The sequence below is a fragment of the Suncus etruscus genome, chromosome 6 (genome assembly GCF_024139225.1).
Source record: "Suncus etruscus isolate mSunEtr1 chromosome 6, mSunEtr1.pri.cur, whole genome shotgun sequence".
NCBI classification, from domain to species: domain Eukaryota; kingdom Metazoa; phylum Chordata; class Mammalia; order Eulipotyphla; family Soricidae; genus Suncus; species Suncus etruscus.
The window spans coordinates 40,708,694-40,726,962 of record NC_064853.1 but is presented as its reverse complement, the minus strand read 5'-3'; the positions used below and the strand labels follow the sequence as shown (position 1 = coordinate 40,726,962).

General features: G+C 47.9%; 1 non-coding gene across 1 annotated transcript; it reads right to left on the bottom strand.

Moving 5' to 3' along the window:
- Positions 1–16,872: 16,872 nt before the first annotated feature.
- Positions 16,873–16,974, bottom strand: LOC126012299 (U6 spliceosomal RNA). The gene has a single exon (XR_007496817.1). It is a non-coding gene; the product is annotated as a U6 spliceosomal RNA (small nuclear RNA).
- Positions 16,975–18,269: the final 1,295 nt, after the last annotated feature.

Sequence of the window (18,269 nt, the reverse complement as noted above, 5' to 3'; positions counted from 1 at the left end):
TTTTTATGTTGCCCTCCGAGGTCAAGGAACAGATCAGCAATACCCCAAAGAAGAGAGTGATTTAGGAAGACCCCAAAAGTCTGCCAAGACTGCATCACCTGTACCATATTTTGTTTGGGGACCACCCAGAGCTTACTCCTGGTTCTGCACTCATGGCAATGCTTAGGGGAACCATATACGATACCAGGGATAGAAACTGGGTAAGCCACATGCAAGGCTAATGCCTTACACACTGTACTATCTCTCCAGCTCCTGACACTCTATATTTTGTTCATGTGAAGGGTGCTTCTACAAGACAAGTGTCCTTTCAGCAAAATGCAATAGAGATGTGTCAAGACTAAGCAAATGGGATTACTTTTGTTTTTTGCAAGGGGCAGTGATAAAGATTTTTTCTGAGACCATAAGATGAAGCAGCCTTCTGGCTGGGATAAGCCTAAAGTCTGTGCTTGAATATCTTCTATCTTAAAAAGCAGCAACAATGCATCACTGCTGGCCATGGGCTCATCTTTGTCAGGTGTTCACATCTGCAAAGATCCCTCCAAGCCATTCTGCTACTTTTTTCATTGATTGTGTTCTGTAGTTCACAACATTATTAATGAGAATTTCCTGTGTACATAATTCTTATGCCACACCCATCAACAATGTATTCACTTCCCTTTCCCAAGAATCCCAATGACTCTCCCTTTCAACCCTTTCTCTCCTCACAAACTCAGTTCTGTGAATCAACTGATCCACAAGTTGTGCTACCATTGGACCTTTGTTGCTCTCTTGCCATGCCGAAGACTCGCATCTGAGAAAGATCGTTCAGTATCTCTCCCTTTCCTTCTGATTTCATTCAGCATGATATGTTCCAGTTCTTTCCATGTCATGGCAAATCACATGGTTTTTGTTATTTTCTAGAGGTGCTTCATATTCTACTGTGTGTATTTATATCATAACTTCTTTTCTTTTAATTTTAAACATTGAACATGAATTACAAAGGCATCTGCTATGATATCTCTTCCTGATCCTGTTCACCTCAGTGACTAGTTCTATGCCCCCCACCCCCACCCATTCTCAGAGGTCCACTTTGATTAGGCCACCAGCCCTTCCGCCCTAATACAATGACTATTTCCCAGTTTTTATAGGATTGGTTCTCTTTGTGGGGTGTGGTCATCACACTGTCCTTGAAGCATTCCTTCAACTTCCTGGCCACTGCGTTTTTGCTTTTATAACCCCATAGCTTGTCCTTTTCCGGCCTGACCTCCAGTAATCCTTGTTCTTCAAAGTCTCTTCTTTGGTCCCATACTCTCCATCTCCTTCTCGCTTCATCTTCCTCTGCATCTCATGGACACAGTGTCCTCAGATAGGCTCGAAGGTAGAGCCTGGAACATCATGAGGGTGGAATAGACCAGTTCAGGAAGCATTGATTGGTGATGCCTCGGGCCCTCACCATAGACACTGTACAAATTGGCTCCTCAGAGTTTCTCCAGACATAGGCTAGGGTACCTGTAGAGTTAAATAATAAGGAGGCCCTTTGGATGGAGCTGGATGGTGGTGGATGGTGATGGAGGCCGAGAGGTCTTTTTCCTCCAGGCCAGGACCACGTGTATGCACCTCCTGTTCAGCCAGTGGTTCTGAGGTGATCACGGTGGATAGAAAACTCACAGGCAGGCCTCTTCAGAAAATATCATATTTATTTGCCCTGGCCACCACATGTGTGACCTATATCATAACCATTTACGTATGCTATCCTCAGCTTGCCCTGTGTCTTAGCTTTTTCCAGCCATCTCTCCTCCTGCCCTTTCTCCAACCTCCATCCATGCAAGTCCCCTTTTGCCACTCAGGCCAAACCTTCTGTAACTTCCCCAAGACCCCTCCCAGAAATGGGAGGGTCTTTCTTGTAGGTAAGGTTACACAGGAAGAATAGGGGGATGGGGCTACAGGTACCCACTCGGAGACCCTACAATGGGAAGTTACGTTGCCAGGGTGAGGGATGGTGTGGTGAGCTTTCCTCAGCCAAAGATTATTTCAGAAGAGTGACTAGGGTACCAGTGAGAAGTCAGTGGAGCCTAGCACAGGAAGTGCTAAACTTCATCCTAAACAGAGCGAGCTGTGTCCCTGGCACCATCCAGGTCTAAATGTAGTCTTGACCTTTTCAGAGCAAGCAACACCCCCCAGGTAGCCAACTCATTTGGACTGCGGACTGGGCAGCATGCCAGTCCTTGGCCAGTCTCTCCCCTTTGCCTGGAAGGTGCCCTCCTGTCTACCCTAGTTCATTCTCTGCAGGATTACCCAGTGCCCACTCTGCTGGAGCCTCTTGGGGTATAGCCAGAGACTTACAGGATGTCAGCTCTTGGGGCTGGATCTAGGTGGGGGTATCCTGAGCTGGCAGAAGGGTAGGCAGCATGGAACCCCCCCCACCCCCGGGCCCAGAGAAAGTAGTGCCACAACAGCTACTCTGGAAGCTATTGCTGGCCAAGCAGAGGTATGAGGGTTTTGAAAAGGGCGTCCCCAAGGTGGCTCCTGTCATAAACCGAATATTATAAAGAGCTGCTGGCCCAATTGTAGGGGCTCATTCTTAGGGATTTGACCCCTGGCTGGGTTGGGTTTAGGAGGGGCAGGAATTGGTCTGTAGAGCCCGGTGATCAAAGGGCAGCAATAACCCCTATACTGAGTCTCCACATAGACCTGGGCACCTCAGTCCCGGCAGGACATGTCCCTGAGCACGTCCATGTTCTCCATGGATACGTGTACCCAGGTAGGTGAGCGTTCATCCCCATGGCGGCCCTAGCTCACTGGGTGGGGCTCCCGTCCTGCTGGCGCGCAGGCGTGCACAGGACTTTTGTCATGCGGGAGTAGGGAGCTGGAGTGACAGCTGTCAATCAGGCTCCGGGGGCGGGGCATACCGCTGGCCGGTGCTAAACTGCTGCGGGCCGCGCTGCAGCCTCCAGAGGGCAGAGACGGGCCTTTCTTCCTTCTCTCTGGGGCCGGCTTGAGAAGTGACTGAGTATTCAGTAGCATTCCCTCCCTGGAGGCCTGGCTGCTCTCTAAATACCAAGGCAGGAAAGTGGAGACTTAAAAAGGTCATTACCAAGTAGGGGAGGGGAAGGTGCCCAAAGGAAAGCCTCACCCCTCCGCGCTGGGGAGTCTTTGTTCTGGGGCTGCAGTGGGCTGGGCTTATCTCCACCAACCCATTTCCAAGGGCAGGGACTGGTTATTTGGGGGGGTCACAGAGCCCTAGATCTGGGTGACCAGGAATGGTGATCCTGGGGATGGGAGGCAGGTGGGTGAAGGCAGGGCTCAGCCAACACCTAAGAAATTTGAGAACCCAACCCTTCTGTAAGTCAGATACTCAGCCTTAAGCTGCCCTGGTCTCCCTCCTCTTTATAGTTCAGGCAAAACATCAAAATGACTTCATTGTTTGGATGCAACTGCTCTTAGGGTCTTTAGGGCACTGCCTTGAGAAGCGTCCGGGGCCAAAAGGTGAGCTTCCTTCTGGAGGGTCCACCTAAGTGTTGGCTGGAGCCAGGCAAGTAGAATTGGCAAGCTTATTGGCTAAACTCCTGCAGGAGCAAATGAGCAGAAGTGCCCCCCACCCATCACCCTGACCTTCTAGGTGAAAAGAAAGGCGCTGGGTGGGGCAGGAGAGCCCGCTGACTCAGCTCTGCACCCTATTTTCTTCCCCCAACTTCTCTGACCTCAAGACACTTCCTGGCTCTTCCCTGAACTGCAGCTGCTGTTTGTCTCCGACTCAGCCAAGCTGTCACCTGGGCATTGGGTGGCTTCAGTACAGGGACTTGAGAGGGGACAGGACGTCCAACTTCTGAGATCACCCCAAAGATCATGTATGGACTGAATGTTGTGTTCCCACCCCCCAAATTTGTGTTGAAATTCTAACCCTCCAATGTGATGGTGTGAGTGGCGGGCTACTGGTCCTGAGGGTGGAATCCTCCAGATGCTTTTAGTGGCCTCAGAAGGAGACTTTTGGTCCTCTGGGCCCCTTGCCCCTTCCTGCGGAGGATGCAAGAGAAAGTACATCTGCTTCTGACTATGTGGTGGGGGACTGAACTCAGAGTTCAGCCTTGGGAGCTGTGGGCTAGAGCCCTGCTGGCAGCTCTCCTTGGCTCGCTGTGAGCTGTCCCAGCCAGCCGCCTCAGAGTCTGCACAGAGATGAAGGAGGAGTGGAAGCTGGTGAGGTCAGGAAAATTGGGACAGTCTGTGGAAGCTTGGAGCATGGGGGAGAGGTGAGACCTGACCCCAATGAATTCCCTTGCGTCAGTCCTCTTCCCCATTATGGCACAGGGTCAGCTGACTGGGTGACTGGGCTGAGGGGCCAGGAAGCTCCTTAGGGAGGACTCATTTTTCTGGCTCCTCAAGGCAACGAGGGAGGGGAATGGGCAGAGGGGGGCTTTGCAGGATCCATTTTCCCCCCAAGTCGTGATGCATAATGCAATCAGATGACATTTAAATATTCATAAAAAAAAAGCTGCCGATGTGAGTGTGAGACGGGTGGGCTAGTGAGGAAGGGAGAGGCTGGGATCCACGTGCAGTGTTTTATGGAACTGCAGGATCTCCCTTAAAGCTTCTCGTTTGTTTCTGGGCTGTGGCAGAAGCTCCCTGATGAGGAGGTGCCCTCCACACCTTTGACCTCCAAAGCAAGATTTCTCATCTTGCAGTTCAGACAGAGCCACAATCTCCACTGCTGTCTCCTAGCTGCTCTGGCCCTGTTACCGGGCCAGGTTGTGGCCTTCCTACTTGTCCCTTGACATTCTTCAGAGACCGTCAGTCCTTGACCTTGTTCTGGGCTCCAGGTAAACAGCCCTGAGCTCCCTAAGGTGAGGCAGGGTGCACACTTGCTCTGATTACGCCATCTAGTCCAGGGGACTCTGTGCCCATGACTGTACCTCTATCATTCAGCTGGAGCAGAGCTCAAGCATTTTGGCTTTATGGAAAAGCAGAGGGAAATGTGGAAGAGAAAACATGCAGGCTTGTCCCTCCGGAGACTGGAGTTATTTAGATGGCTTGTTTAATTTTATGTTTTTGTGCCATACCTGGCTGTGTTCAGGGCTTACTCCTGGCTCTGTGCTCAGAGATCACTCCTGGTAGACTCCAGGTATCACATAGAGGCTAGAGAATGAACTCAAGATGTCCTTGAAGGCCCTACCCACTGTTTCCAATCCTGAAACCTTTGTTCTTGATCCAGCCTGAATGAGTTTAGCTGGACAAGGGGCAAAGTCACATTCCCTCTCTGAGCCTCAGTTTCCTCCTCTGGGAGGCAGTGACCACCCCTTACAAGAGCTCCATAAGGGCTGATCCACTGAAAAGAGCAATGCACGTGCCTAGAAGGGACACTCGGCTGGTCACCAGTCATCTGGACTAACTCTTCAGGCAAAGCAAAGACTTGCGGAGCCTATGAATATCTGGGCGTTCTCCCCCCCCCCTATGCCCACCTTGGAACTCCTATTGGAGCCAGTTTCAGTGTCTTCTTAGAAGACTTGGGTGAGGGCAGCATTACCTCCTCACAGGTATGGTTTGGGATGCTGAGGCATCTGCTCAAGACTGGCAGAGGGCAGGGAATCCAGCTGTGCAAAGTAGAAATTGGTCTGACTCAGTTTCTCCCTTCCACCTGGGGACCTCAGAGAGAAAGATAGGCTGTTAAGTCTTGCTTAGGGCAGGAAAAGATGTGAAGGCCATAGGTCAACGCCCCTCTGTAGTGCAGCCCTCTCCACAGACCCACCCAGCTGAGAGGCTTGGCTGAGACCCCTGCAAAGGGGAACTTAACACCACCCACAGGCACATATGGAATTGCCAGCGGCTAGAAGGGTAACAATTCTCCCTCAGGCAAGACTGACTTCTCTCTCCTGGGCCCACACAGATGTGTGGAGGTTGGATATTTGTCCTCGGGGAGCAGCAACGCAAGATGTTCACAAAGCAGAGAAGAGCTGGGTCTTACTGGGGGAAGGCCAGGAAGGACTTGGGGTGCCCTTCCCCCTGCTCAGCCATCCTTCCTGTCCAGTGAATCAGGGGGCTCCATGTCATCTGCTTCTCAGCTCTGCACTTTCCTTGCTCTTTCTTGAAGGCTGCTTGTGAGCTCCTGTGCCCCTGGCCCACCCTCTTCTGTATGTCCTCCTTCCCCCAACACTGACTCCAAACCTCACCTTACCACCCTTTCTTCAGGCCTCTCTCTCCTGGATGGTCCTTCTCTGCCTGACAAGGTCTCACCCCACTTGGCCTATAAAGGTTCTTGTGAACAGAGACCAACAGAGAGACAGGCTGGAGCTCCATGACTCTGAGCCTATTTCTGCAGCTGTGTTTCTGGCCACCCTAGTTTCTGTCGTCGCCTCTTCATTGTCCACCCTTGGCTGCTATGTTCTGCTCTTACCAGAACTTTCCAAGCTCACCTCCTTGCAGAGCAGATTTCCCCCACCCCAGTATGTGTATCATGCAACCAGATCCCCTGAAACCCTCAGGACCACGACCACACCCACTTTTCCTGGACACACCTTTGAGGTGTTACTTTCTCTGAAGAGTTTCTGCCCTGCCCTTCCCAGCTTATCCTTCTCATTCGGCTTTATGCCCATTATGTCTCTGTCCTTCTCACCTCCACCCCCCCCCCCAAGGATCCCATCCCTGGCCCATGGCCTGATGGCCAGGTTGCTGTGTGTGGGTGGAAAACTGGCACTTTGTTGGAGACCTGCCCATGCAGCTCCCAGTCTCCAAAACCCCCCAATACATTGCCCTATGGTCTCATCCTCATCTCCCCTGGCTCTGCATTGGGAGTCATGGCTGGGACCAGGTCCCCTGCTTCCTGTATCTTTCTTCCTCTTTTCCTCCCCACCAGCCCTAAGACAGTCTACCAACTTCTCTCTTATCTGGTCCTTCCTCTTGGCGCCTCTCCTGTTCCCATCCAAGTTTCCTGCCTCTCTTCTAGTTCCCCACTTCTCTCCTGTCCCTTGACCCCAGAAAGACCAGCTATGCCTTACCTGGGAGGAGACCAGCTGACCACAGACATCCATGGATAGGCTCAAGAGCTCCTGTCGCTCCAATGGAGATAGATTTAAATAATGATGAATTAGAGTCTGGCCTGAGGGAGAAGAGATGGAATGTACATGTGTGTCTCTGCTTGTGCTTGCACATGTATCCATCTAGCACATGTATGTCTCTAGCATGAGTGTACACATATACATGCATATGTATGTTTGCATCTGTGTGCATTTTGGAGGGGGTGATCAGGGAGGATCTCCAAGATTCCTGGTCCCCTTAGATGTTTCCCAAGAGCCTGTCTGCTGCCGCCACCCGCCCATATGGGAGAACAAAGCTCTCTCCGGCTGACTGCCACCCGTGTTTTCAGAGACAAGAGTTGTACATCTCAATTTTTATCACACAAGAATGAAATTGAGAATGCAGAAGAGGTCCCGGCAGTCGGCGCACAAGAGAGCGGCCGTCTTTGCTGTGGTCCCCTCTGCCCCCCCCCCCCAAGAGCTCTGTGCCCCAAGATGCTTATGCTCTCTCTCAGGCCTTCAAAGAAGGGGCCGCAGCTCTTGCATTTTAAAACACAGGGAGAGTTAAACGCGCCACCTCGGCAAGAAGAGAGCTTCCGAAGTGTGATAGGATTGCTGCCAGCTCGCTGCTCGTCTCTGCGGCCCTGCCTTGATGTTCTGCCTTCACTAGACAGAAGATGTTTTCCTTCTCAATTAGGAAAAATCCACAGCTTCACACCTCACGGGGGAGGCGGCAGCGCTGGAATTAGCTCAGGGGGAGGGGAGGCGGCAGCCGTAGGAGGTGTCTATGATGGTCCTAGTTTCAGTGCCGCCTGGTGCAGACCCGCACTTTCCTTGGTGTCTTTCCCGACCTCTTGGTGTTGCTCTGTGGGTCATAAACACTAAATAAGAATCTGAGCCTCACCTAGCTGAGCCAGATCTAAAGACGCAGAAATAAAATGGGGTTTTGCCCTGGGAGAAGTCAGAGTCAGGATTGAGGGGAATTGGATGGACCCAGCAGTCAATCAGGCTGTCTTACTGTCAGACCCAGGCCAGATGCATTGGATGCAGGCAGGGTCCTAGATTCCCTTCTGACCTCCAGGAGTCTGCAACTCTGTGGGACTCACAAATCCTCTTCCTTGCTTCACTACCAGAGGCACCATGCCAGGCTCTCAGTTGCCTGTGCCTCCACTCCATGGGCTCAAGACAGACTCCAAGGATATTGGTGACACAGGGCTTTATTATACTCAGGGCAGAGTCTGGACAGGAGAGGCATACTCATTCTTCCCAGCTTGGAATGCTCCCGTGTGCCTCTTCTCAATTTTGTAGGAGCTGATGGTTCCACCAAGTTAGCCTTGATGGAAAATTTCCTTTCTGCTTTAGTGCCATTACATTAACTAGCCTACCTACTAAAGCAAAGCCAAAGACCAGGGCTGGGCACACAGAGGCACTGTGGAGAAAACCACTTGAGAAAGATGTGGAGAAGGGGTGCTCGAGGGTTTAGCCTTATAAAGCTCCTCTTTGATATCTGGTCCCTAAAAGTTGTTCAGCTATGTCGTTCTGCTATCTGCTGTATCGCTCAGGTTTCTCTCCCCTTCCACTTTGCCCTACCCATCTATCTTTCTCCAGCAGAATAGTTGAACTCTTGCCCTTGGTTCCCTGCCTTCAGGAGGTTTTTTGCCCTTAGTACCTCACCAGGGCTCTTTTTACACAGACTTTTTGTGGCCTTGACTGGTGTTTTCAATTCTAGACTTCAGGATGCAACCAGGAATATGCCCCATGCTGTTTAATGTCTGGGATGGTAGGGTCTTACCTTGGGAATGGGGTTATACAGGTGAAGGAAGGCAAAGAAATTGCAAACTGGGTTGCTGGTGAAGGAAGGCAAAGAACTTGCAAACTGGGTTGTTCCCAAACCACCTCTTGAAACTCTGTCTTGTCTCTAGGTAAGAAATCCGCAGCCTCCAGAGATCTCAGTCCTACCTTAGTCTTCCTTGTGGGGTCACCTGGGGACTCTCCTGATGGGTGTGGGACATGCCAACCTGGGTGCTCTGTGCTTGGGGCTGTGCCTTAGCTCTTGTCAACTCATCCCAGTGGAAAGAATCTGGGGTAGGTCAGAAAGATAGTCCAGGGGCATAGAGGCATGAGGAAGGGACAATGGCACCAAAGGGCTTTGACCCCCAAACCAGGGAAATCCTGTCATGCCCTCCTCTTCTCTCTATTGCAGGGAGCTGGTAGAGCTGCCCCATGGAGGAAGCAATGGGCAGGACACCAGAATAGTGAAGATGCTGGGAAACTGAGGAGAACAGAGGTTGATCCATAATCATGTAGCAAGCAGAGTTTGCTGGGGATCCCAGTTCATCCTGGCCTCTCCCTGCACCTATCCCAGAACTGGAGAGTGACACCAACAGAGTCAGGGAGTGGGGAGATGCACAGGTGAGAAGATCTTAAGGTTCCACTTCATGAGGCAGCAGGAGCTGATGAGACTCCTTCAGGGAAGGGGTGGAAAAGACCTGGAAAGAAATGACTGTGGGTGGTCATGTATGTGTGTCCATTTATTCATGCAGGAAGGCAGCAGCATCTGTCAGTGGTGGGAGAAGCATTAGGGAGTGTTGGTCAGTGGGGCTGATCTAGTTCTCATCTCAAAGGAACAGAAATGGACCCTGGAAACTACCCCAAGAGGGTATTGATGGGTGCTTGGTGGTTCTCCAGAACCAGACAAACCAGAGGGGCTCTATGGTGCTATAGTGGGGCACATGGGCATTAGTCAGCAGCTGAGGGATGCTAGACACACCATCCTGTCCAGGCCTTGGCTGCAGGTCCTCTGGGTTTCCAGGAGAGTTAGCACTGCTCCTCTGGCTGCACCAGGTCAGGAGAAAGAAGCTCAGTGTCTGACCAAAGCCTGGAATTTTCTCCCTAATTACAAACCATTTTTTTTTTGGGGGGGGGGAGCACACCTGGTGACACTCAGGGGCTACTCCTGGCCATGCTCTCAGAAAATGTTCCTGTCTTGGGGGACCTTATGGGACGCTGGGGAATCAAACTGTGGTCTGTCCTAGGCTAGCGCGGGCAAGGCAGATGCCTTACGGCTTGCACCACTGCCCCAAATCACAGACAAAAATTAATTGAAACCTCAGCTAGTCTATACCTGCACCCCACTGTCTCCTATGATCCTGTGACATTAGGGGTTGGGAAATCACAAATGTCACAAACTCATTGTGTCTTATTTAGAGCCACTAGGCTAGGGCTAAAGGATGTCCTTCCAGTTGCTGTGGGGAGGGGCCTCCTGGTTGGCTCATGCCAAATCGCAGGTGGGGGTACCCTGCAGGTGGGGAGAGATGGGTGTGACCTTGGGTTCCTGATGCTCATCTTGGACAAATAAATCTCCCTCCTAGACTTGGAGGCACCTCTGAGGTGATCTGGTTGAAGTGGGGACTGGGGGGGGGGTGATATAACTGAGCACTGTTCTGGAGAGCCCCACTCTGGTACTGGGCCAGTTATGGTGGGGAGACTGCAGGTCAGAGTGGGACAGATGGGCCCTATGATGAGACAGAGGAGAGGAGGCAGGGAGGGCACCAAGCTCTGTGGCCTGCCTTGGCTCTCCGGGAACCTTATGTGCCCTGGATCCCTCCCCCTGAGTGCCTTCCCCTGCCCTCCCGCTCCCCCCTCTGCCTGAACACTGGTTTTCATTTCAGCTGCCGCAATATCTGCTCAGGCAATCATCTTTCCTCTCCTCTCTCCCATGGCCGCTCACTGCTGTTCCTGCCGCAGCCAGAATGTATTTAAAAGAGAGAAACTTTAAATTAACTTTGGAAGAGGTTAAATGAAAGAAAACAAACCCAGGCTATGATTGCAGTAAGGACAGGGCTTCTGGGTGCGCCTGGAGAGAGGCGGGGGTACATCATCTCTGACCAGAGGAAAACCAGGATTGCACCCCTAATCTTCACTTTCCCAGTTGTCCAGTCACTAAACAGGAAGTCTGACCTGTTATGGGGTAGCCTACAGGGGTTGCTGTAGGAAGTTAGGGGTCAGGGAGTCTCTCCACATCCCAAGCCTCTTCAGGTGAGATGGTGGGCCAGAGAAGAAGGAAGGGAAGGAAGAGAAGAAGGAGGGAGGGAGGAAGGAAGGAAGGAGGTAAAAATGGGCCTCCCCTGTGGGTTCCTGGGGTCTCAGCACCCTCTACCTGGGAAGGGGATGTCCTGATCTTCAGTTTCCACTCTTCATGTCCTTACATACAAGAAGTCTGGTCAGTATCTTATTCCTAAGAGACTCCAGAGCAGCCCCTTCACCCCCTATGCACACTGGGGAGAGGGCAGAGGTGTATGTGCTCAGATGGATGTGCTCAGCTCTGAGGCTTCTGGGACCAGTCAGGGTGTGGATCCAGGGGTGCTGGCCCCAAACCACACAAGATTGGGTCCCTCCTGGGCAAGTTTTTCCTGGGGGAGGGCAAAGGGGAAGGACCCTCAGTCTCAAACAAAGTGAAGTTGAGCCAGTCACCTCAATTTCCATTTCCTCATCCCTCAAACAGCAGTGATGGTGCCTGCTGTATTCTGATACCAGTGTTTGACAGAGGGGGCTTATCTGCAAGGGTCCCCAGCCAGTTCCCACAAGGGGAACAGAGACTCAGAGTGGCTGCTGTCACTACCCCTCCTCTCCCTCCTTATCTCTTCCTCTTACCTTTCTTTCCCCTCCCATCCCCACCTTCCTCTCTCCCAGCCACTTTTTTCTTCTCCCTACCTTACTTTCACCCTCCTCTTCCTCGTAGCCCTCCTTCCCCTCTTCCTCTTTCTCCTCCTTTTTCTTCTAGTCCTCCTCCTATCCCTCCCTTTCTCCTCCTTTTGTGGCATGGGGCATGGGCTTACAGACTCTCATACATGCAAATCATGTCCTTTACTCCTGAGCCACATCCCTAGCACTCATAGAGAGACAGATGTACAGGTATGATCTTTGGGAAAACAGGGAAAATGGTATAGGATACAGAAAAACATTGAAATTAGTATTAAGGTGCAGATTTGACGAATATTAATATATGTATATATCTTTTAATATGATCTTAATGTTAAAAGCATCCATGTTTATTGTTACAAACAAAGATAAGATTAAAAAACTTTAAGAGGATGGAGGCCCTGAGTGTGAGTACAATGGGTAGGGTATTTTCCTTGTATATAGCTACCTGCATTTGATCCCCGGCATCCCATATGGTCCCCAAGCTGCCATTCCTGAGTAATTCCTGAGTACATAGCCAGGAGTCACCCCTAAGCATCGCTAGGTGTGGCTCCAAAACACAACAGAAGAAGAAGAAGAAGAAGAAGAAGAAGAAGAAGAAGAAGAAGAAGAAGAAGAAGAAGAAGGAGAAGGAGAAGGAGAAGGAGAAGGAGAAGAACACAAAATAAGAAGAAAAGAAGAAGAAACAGAAGAAAAGAAGAAGAAAGAGGAGGAGGAGGAAAAGGAGAAGAAGGAGGAGAAGAAGGAGGAGGAGAAGAATAGAACAAAGAAGAGAAGAAGAGGAGGAGAAGAGAATAAGAGGAGGAGGAGAAGAAGAAGAAGAAGAAGAAGAAGAGGAGAAGAAGAAGGAGAAGAAGAAGAAGAAGGAGAAGAAGAAGAAGAAGAAGAAGAAGAAGAAGAAGAAGAAGAAGAAGAAGAAGAAGAAGAAGAAGAAGAAGAAGAAGGAGAAAATGATGCCAGTCCTTGCATGGCTGCTTCTCTTTTGTCTGCCCTTTTTCAGTGACCACACTATGTGCCAGGGCAGTGCCAGCCTGTTTTGAGCCTCAAGCCTGTCTTTTTTTTCTTTTTTTGTTTTGTTTTTGGGTCACACCTGGCAGCGCTCAGGGGTTACTCCTGGCTCTATGCTCAGAAATCACTCCTGGCAGGCTTGGGGGACCCTATGGGATGCCGGGATTTGAACCATGTCCTTTTGCATGCAAAGCAAACGCCCTACCTCCATGTTATCTCTCTGACCCCTCAAACCTGTCTTGAGCTGGAGGTACAGGGTTTGTGCAGAAACTGAAGCTCCTCTTAAAGAAACATTTCTCAGGGATGGGGTGACTGAGCTGGGCTAGAATAATTGTGGACTAGGAGAGACAAAGTCAGGCCAGCTTGCCAGCTCTGCACTAGGCAAGTTCCATGAGTGGATTTGGACTCATTTTCCTGCTTCCAAATTGGAGAGATTGGGGGTGAGAGAGACCCTCAACTGTGGGCTTCAGAGAGGATTAAGCAAGAGAAGACAACAAGCTGTCTGCAACAATATTTTCCTACCCACAAGTCACCAGCTTCTTTCTTGACAGACACAGGGAGAAGTGGAGTGGATGCCTTTGTTTGGGGAAGGTACTTGAGATTTTCCTCTGAGTAAAGCAAATACAAGGCCAGTGGGCAAACAGACTGAAAGGTAACAAGACCTTTTGGAGTATGTGTGCTTGTAAACGTGCATGTGAGTGTATGTGTGCACCTGCATAATAAAAGAGCTGGATATCTGGATGCCCAGGGTGCTGGCAGGAAGGATACCGACTGTGTGACACTTCTACTGGGCAGACAGGACCAGGCTTCAGCAGGAGGGACTGTTTTCCCCTTTACTGGTGTTTGCATATAAGTTGGATTCTAGTGACTGCATGAGATTCTGAATGATGAGACAGGGACAGAGGAGATAGAGAAGATGAGGACAGAAGCCTTACTATGGAGGAACTGGACCCTTGGATGCTGAAATAATAATAAATTAATAATAATAATGATTTTTTTTTGATTTTTGGTTTTTGGGTCTACTCAGGGACTACTCCTGGCTCTACACTCAGAAATTGCCCTGGCAGGCTCAGGAGACCATATGGGATGCCAGGATTTGAACCACCGTCCTTCTGTATGCAAGGCAAATGCCTTACCTTTATGCTATCTCTCTGTCCCCAATAATAATGAATAAATCTGCATTTGTACCTCTGTAGGTACACCAGCCATGCTGGTTATGGGTCTTGAGGGACTCAGAGTGTTTTCACAGAGAGGGAGCCCCAGGAAGGCTGCTATTTACAAAGCCTTGGGGCCAGAGGGGAGAAGGGAGATGTGATTGAACATAGCATGGAATAGAGCTCATATTTTCCCATGCCTGAGATACCTGAGAAGCAATGCAGGGACATGCAGCCAAAACCATAAACAGAAAAAGAATAATTAGGGGGCCAGAGTGATATTACAAGTAGAATCCTTGCTTTGAACACATCAACACTGGTTTGATTTCTGGTGTCACATATGGTGCCCTGAGTACCACTAAGTACTATAATCCTGAATGCAGAGCTAGGAATAATCCCTGAGCACTGTGAGGTGTGCCCCCCCAAAACCCCAATTTAACTAAAACCCCCATTAAACCTTGGAGACATTAGCAACACTTCTTTGGTACTCCACTAAGAGGAAAGAGTTTCCCCTAGGGAACTGCATCAACTCTACTCCCATCTGGGGTTCAAGACAGAGCTGTCCATCACAGGATGAGAGCTTGCAGTCACCTGGGTAAGCACATGATCCAGGTCCAGCCAATCTAAAATATCCTCTGGGAGTTTTAATTCAGATGAAAGGAAGCAAGTTCTTTCTCTGAAGGTTGGACACTGATATGTGAGGTCTAATTTTGGTTGACAATCTCCTTTCTCCATTGGGAAAGCATTGTTTGTATTTTGGGCTACATCTTTTGGTGCTTAGGGTTTACTCCTGGCTCTCTGTTTAGAGAATATCCTAGTGAGCTCAGAGAACCATAAGGAGTGCCAAGAATCAACCCAGATGAGCCACATACAAGGCAACTGCTCTCCTTGCTGTACTTTCACTCCATTTTCGGGGAAAGCATTCTAGGGAGGAAGAAACAGCCAGTGCCCCCACAAGGGGAGACTGAGGATGGGCAATCTCTAGACTCTTGTTTATATTACTCTTGTAATTCAAGTTCACCATTCTTCCCACGGTTTCCTCATTTGCACCAACAATGCTTCATTTCATGTAGCAAAACCAAGTGTAGACAGAATGAAGCGTTGGTACCTGATGGTGGATGATGGTGATGCACTGGCAATGGGTCTGACAAAAACCCTGATAGTCGGTAAGGTTGGAAACTTGCTGAGAAGGATAGTGCTATCAAGGTGGGTGATGGAGAAGGTAAAGACACATAGGAGAGAAGTCTACAGGGAAAATAGCTGCCCCTGGCAGAAGTTGCAGTAGGTTAGAGGCAAATGGAATTGAGAATATCTTCTAACTCAGCAGCCATACTTGTGAAATTGCTTCCATGGACAATCAATGCAATTGGGAGTTCTTTTAATTTCCACTTGACTTCACACTTTGAGATTCTTCCTTTAAAATTAAATATGATTTGAAAATGTTATTTTTAATGGCTTCATAGCATGCCCCTCCCTACGAATCTAACCTAATTTATTTAACAAATCCCCTAGTGAATTGTCTTCTTTTTTTGTTTGTTTTGATTATTTTGTTATTGTGTACCATGCTGCTAGAATCTCCTTGGAAATAAATCTTTGTGCACATCTCTAATTATTTCCTTAGGATAAATTGTTATAAATGGAATTGCATTATCAAAGGGTAAGAGCATTTTAAAGCCTTTGATCCATATAAATAAATTGCCTTCCAGAATGGATGTGGCAACCTGCACGGCCCTTCGCCTAGAACAGTTCTCTTCCCTCTGAACCTTTGCCAGCTCTAAGTACTAGGGTGTCTTAAAAGCTTGGCAACGATGACAAGCAAAATATATGTCTCATTGTTTTAATTTGAATTTCTTTTTTATTACTGGTGACGGTGAACATTTTCCTACATCTATCGGCTATCTGTAGTTTTCTATAATATATTTCTTGTTTTATAGCCTCTGTTCTTTTTTCTAACAGTGTTTTCTGAGTTCTCTTATTGAGTTATAAGATTTCTTCAACTTGCCTGTCATATATGTTACAAATACCATTTCCTCTTGGTGTTTGATTTTTAATTTATGGCTTATTTTTATCAACATAATGATCTTTATGGTTTCAGCTTGTCTTTGTTTTCCTTTGCATTTTCTTTTAAATATGAGTATAAAGAAGCTGCTTCCTGGAGGCTGGAGGTCTAATGCAGGTATCAAGGCACTTGTCTTAATAAGTGTCTGACATAGGTTCAATCCCTAGAACCACATATGATTCCCTGAACACCTCCTGGAATAACGCCCGAGTACTAAATAACTTCCAAAATCAGGTTAAAAGTTCACCCATATTTTCATTTGAATCTTCTAACACTCAATAGTTTGAATGTGTTCATTCTCCTAGAATTGACTGTGGTGAGCATAAAAGCGGTTCTTTTTTAACCTGTCCCAGTTTTGTGCCAGTTGCCCCACATCATGTGATCACAAAACCACACTTTAGCTAGGCCATCTGATGATTCACAAAATAATTTAAAGTATGAGGGTCTGCTGCTTTCTTTCAGCTCTGGTTTATTTGACTAATCTGGAAGAGAATACAATTGAAGCTATGCTTTTTAACTTAAAAAGAAGAATCCTTGTTTGATAATAAGAAAATTGAATCTAGTTGCATTTGTTGTCAAAGTTGATTGTGCCATTTTGCATTTTGCATTCAGTCTCAGATTTTCCTTTCCCAGTCTTGTCCCCTGCTATTTCACACTATTCTTCACAAGAAGTGGTTATTTAATATATGCTTATTAAATTAGGGCATATATGAATATAATATAGGAGAAATATGGCCACTAAATATGCAAAGAAAGGACAAGGGAAGTTGAATCAATTGAAGAGTCTTCTGGAAAATAAGCAACACAGATCTATACCTCACATCATGCACAAAGTAAATTTCAGATGAACTGGAAATGCTATCTTTAAAATAAATCAAGCAAATTTGGGGGAAATGCTAGAAGGACATGTTTCTAATTGTAGGATAAACAAGATTCCCTTAATCATGATACAAAATACAAAAGTCACAGAAGAGAAGATCAATTATTTTGTGTGTCATCCTTGTGCAGGGGCCATGCTAATCTTCTCTGCACCGTTCAAATTTTAGTATATGTGCAGCGAAGTGAGCACAAGATCAATTATCTTGTCCATATAAAAGCTTAACTTTCTTTAAGTCAAAATTAAATAAGCTAAGCTAAGTAAAGCAATGAATTGGGAGAAAATACTTTCATATAGATGTATGTATATAAAAACAAAGGATTACTAAGCATAAAATAATAAAATTACATAATCTAAAAGAAAAGCAACACAAAATAGGGAAATTATATGAACTGGCAATTTACAGTATAGGAAATGAATAATAAACACTTAAAATTTTTCATTAGTCAGGAGCATAGATCAGAAATTACAGTGAGATATTGTTCTGTCATTTTGTCAGCAAATACAAAGTATTGGCTTGACTAGACTCATGTAAGAGATGGATGTGATTATAATTTGTATCACCAAAGGTAGGCAGTCCTAGGGCCTGAGGGTAGCTCAGTGGCAAAAGATGTTGACTTTGAATCCTAGTTTTGGTTTGATCCCTGGCATGTGCCAAGCATCACAGTTAGGCATGACCCCCCCCATGTGCTCTGTGCCAAAATGTGGGTGAGCACCAAAACTAGAATGTGACTCCCGCTGAACATGTGTGGGAACACTACAACCAAGAATCTAATGATCCCTCTGGTCATCGCAATAATAACAGTAACAGAAAAGGAAGGGATAAAAAAAGAAAAAACGGGGCCGCGGAGAGATAGCACAGCGGCATTTGCCTTGCAAGCAGCCGATCCAGGACCAAAGGTGGTTGGTTCGAATCCCGGTGTCCCATATGGTCCCCCGTGCCTGCCAGTAGCTATTTCTGAGCAGACAGCCAGGAGTAAACCCTGAGCACTGCTGGGTGTGGCCCAAAATTAAAAAAAAAAAGAAAAAAGAAAAAAGAAAAAAACGAGGCCGGTGAGGTGGCGCTAGAGGTAAGATGTCTGCCTTGCAAGCGCTAGCCAAGGAAGGACGGCGGTTCGATCCCCCGGCGTCCCATATGGTCCCCCCAAGCCAGGGGCAATTTCTGAGTGCTTAGCCAGGAGTAACCCCTGAGCATCAAATGGATGTGGCCCGAAAAACCAAAAAAAAAAGAAAAAGAAAAAACATAGAATTTACTTAAATATTAAGGAATGCACATATCTTTTAGCCCAGGAATTTCACTTCTTGGCATTTAACCTTTTCAGAGTGCTTCTAACATGTAAAAGGAAATAGGCAGTTACTACGGGGTCTCAAACTCACGTCTCGTGAGTTGTTGCAGCCTCCATACAACATTTTGTGGCCCGAGGCCGGCCTTCAAATATCGCAGTATTTACGATTATTCTCTTACAGAATAAAAATCGCATATTTGA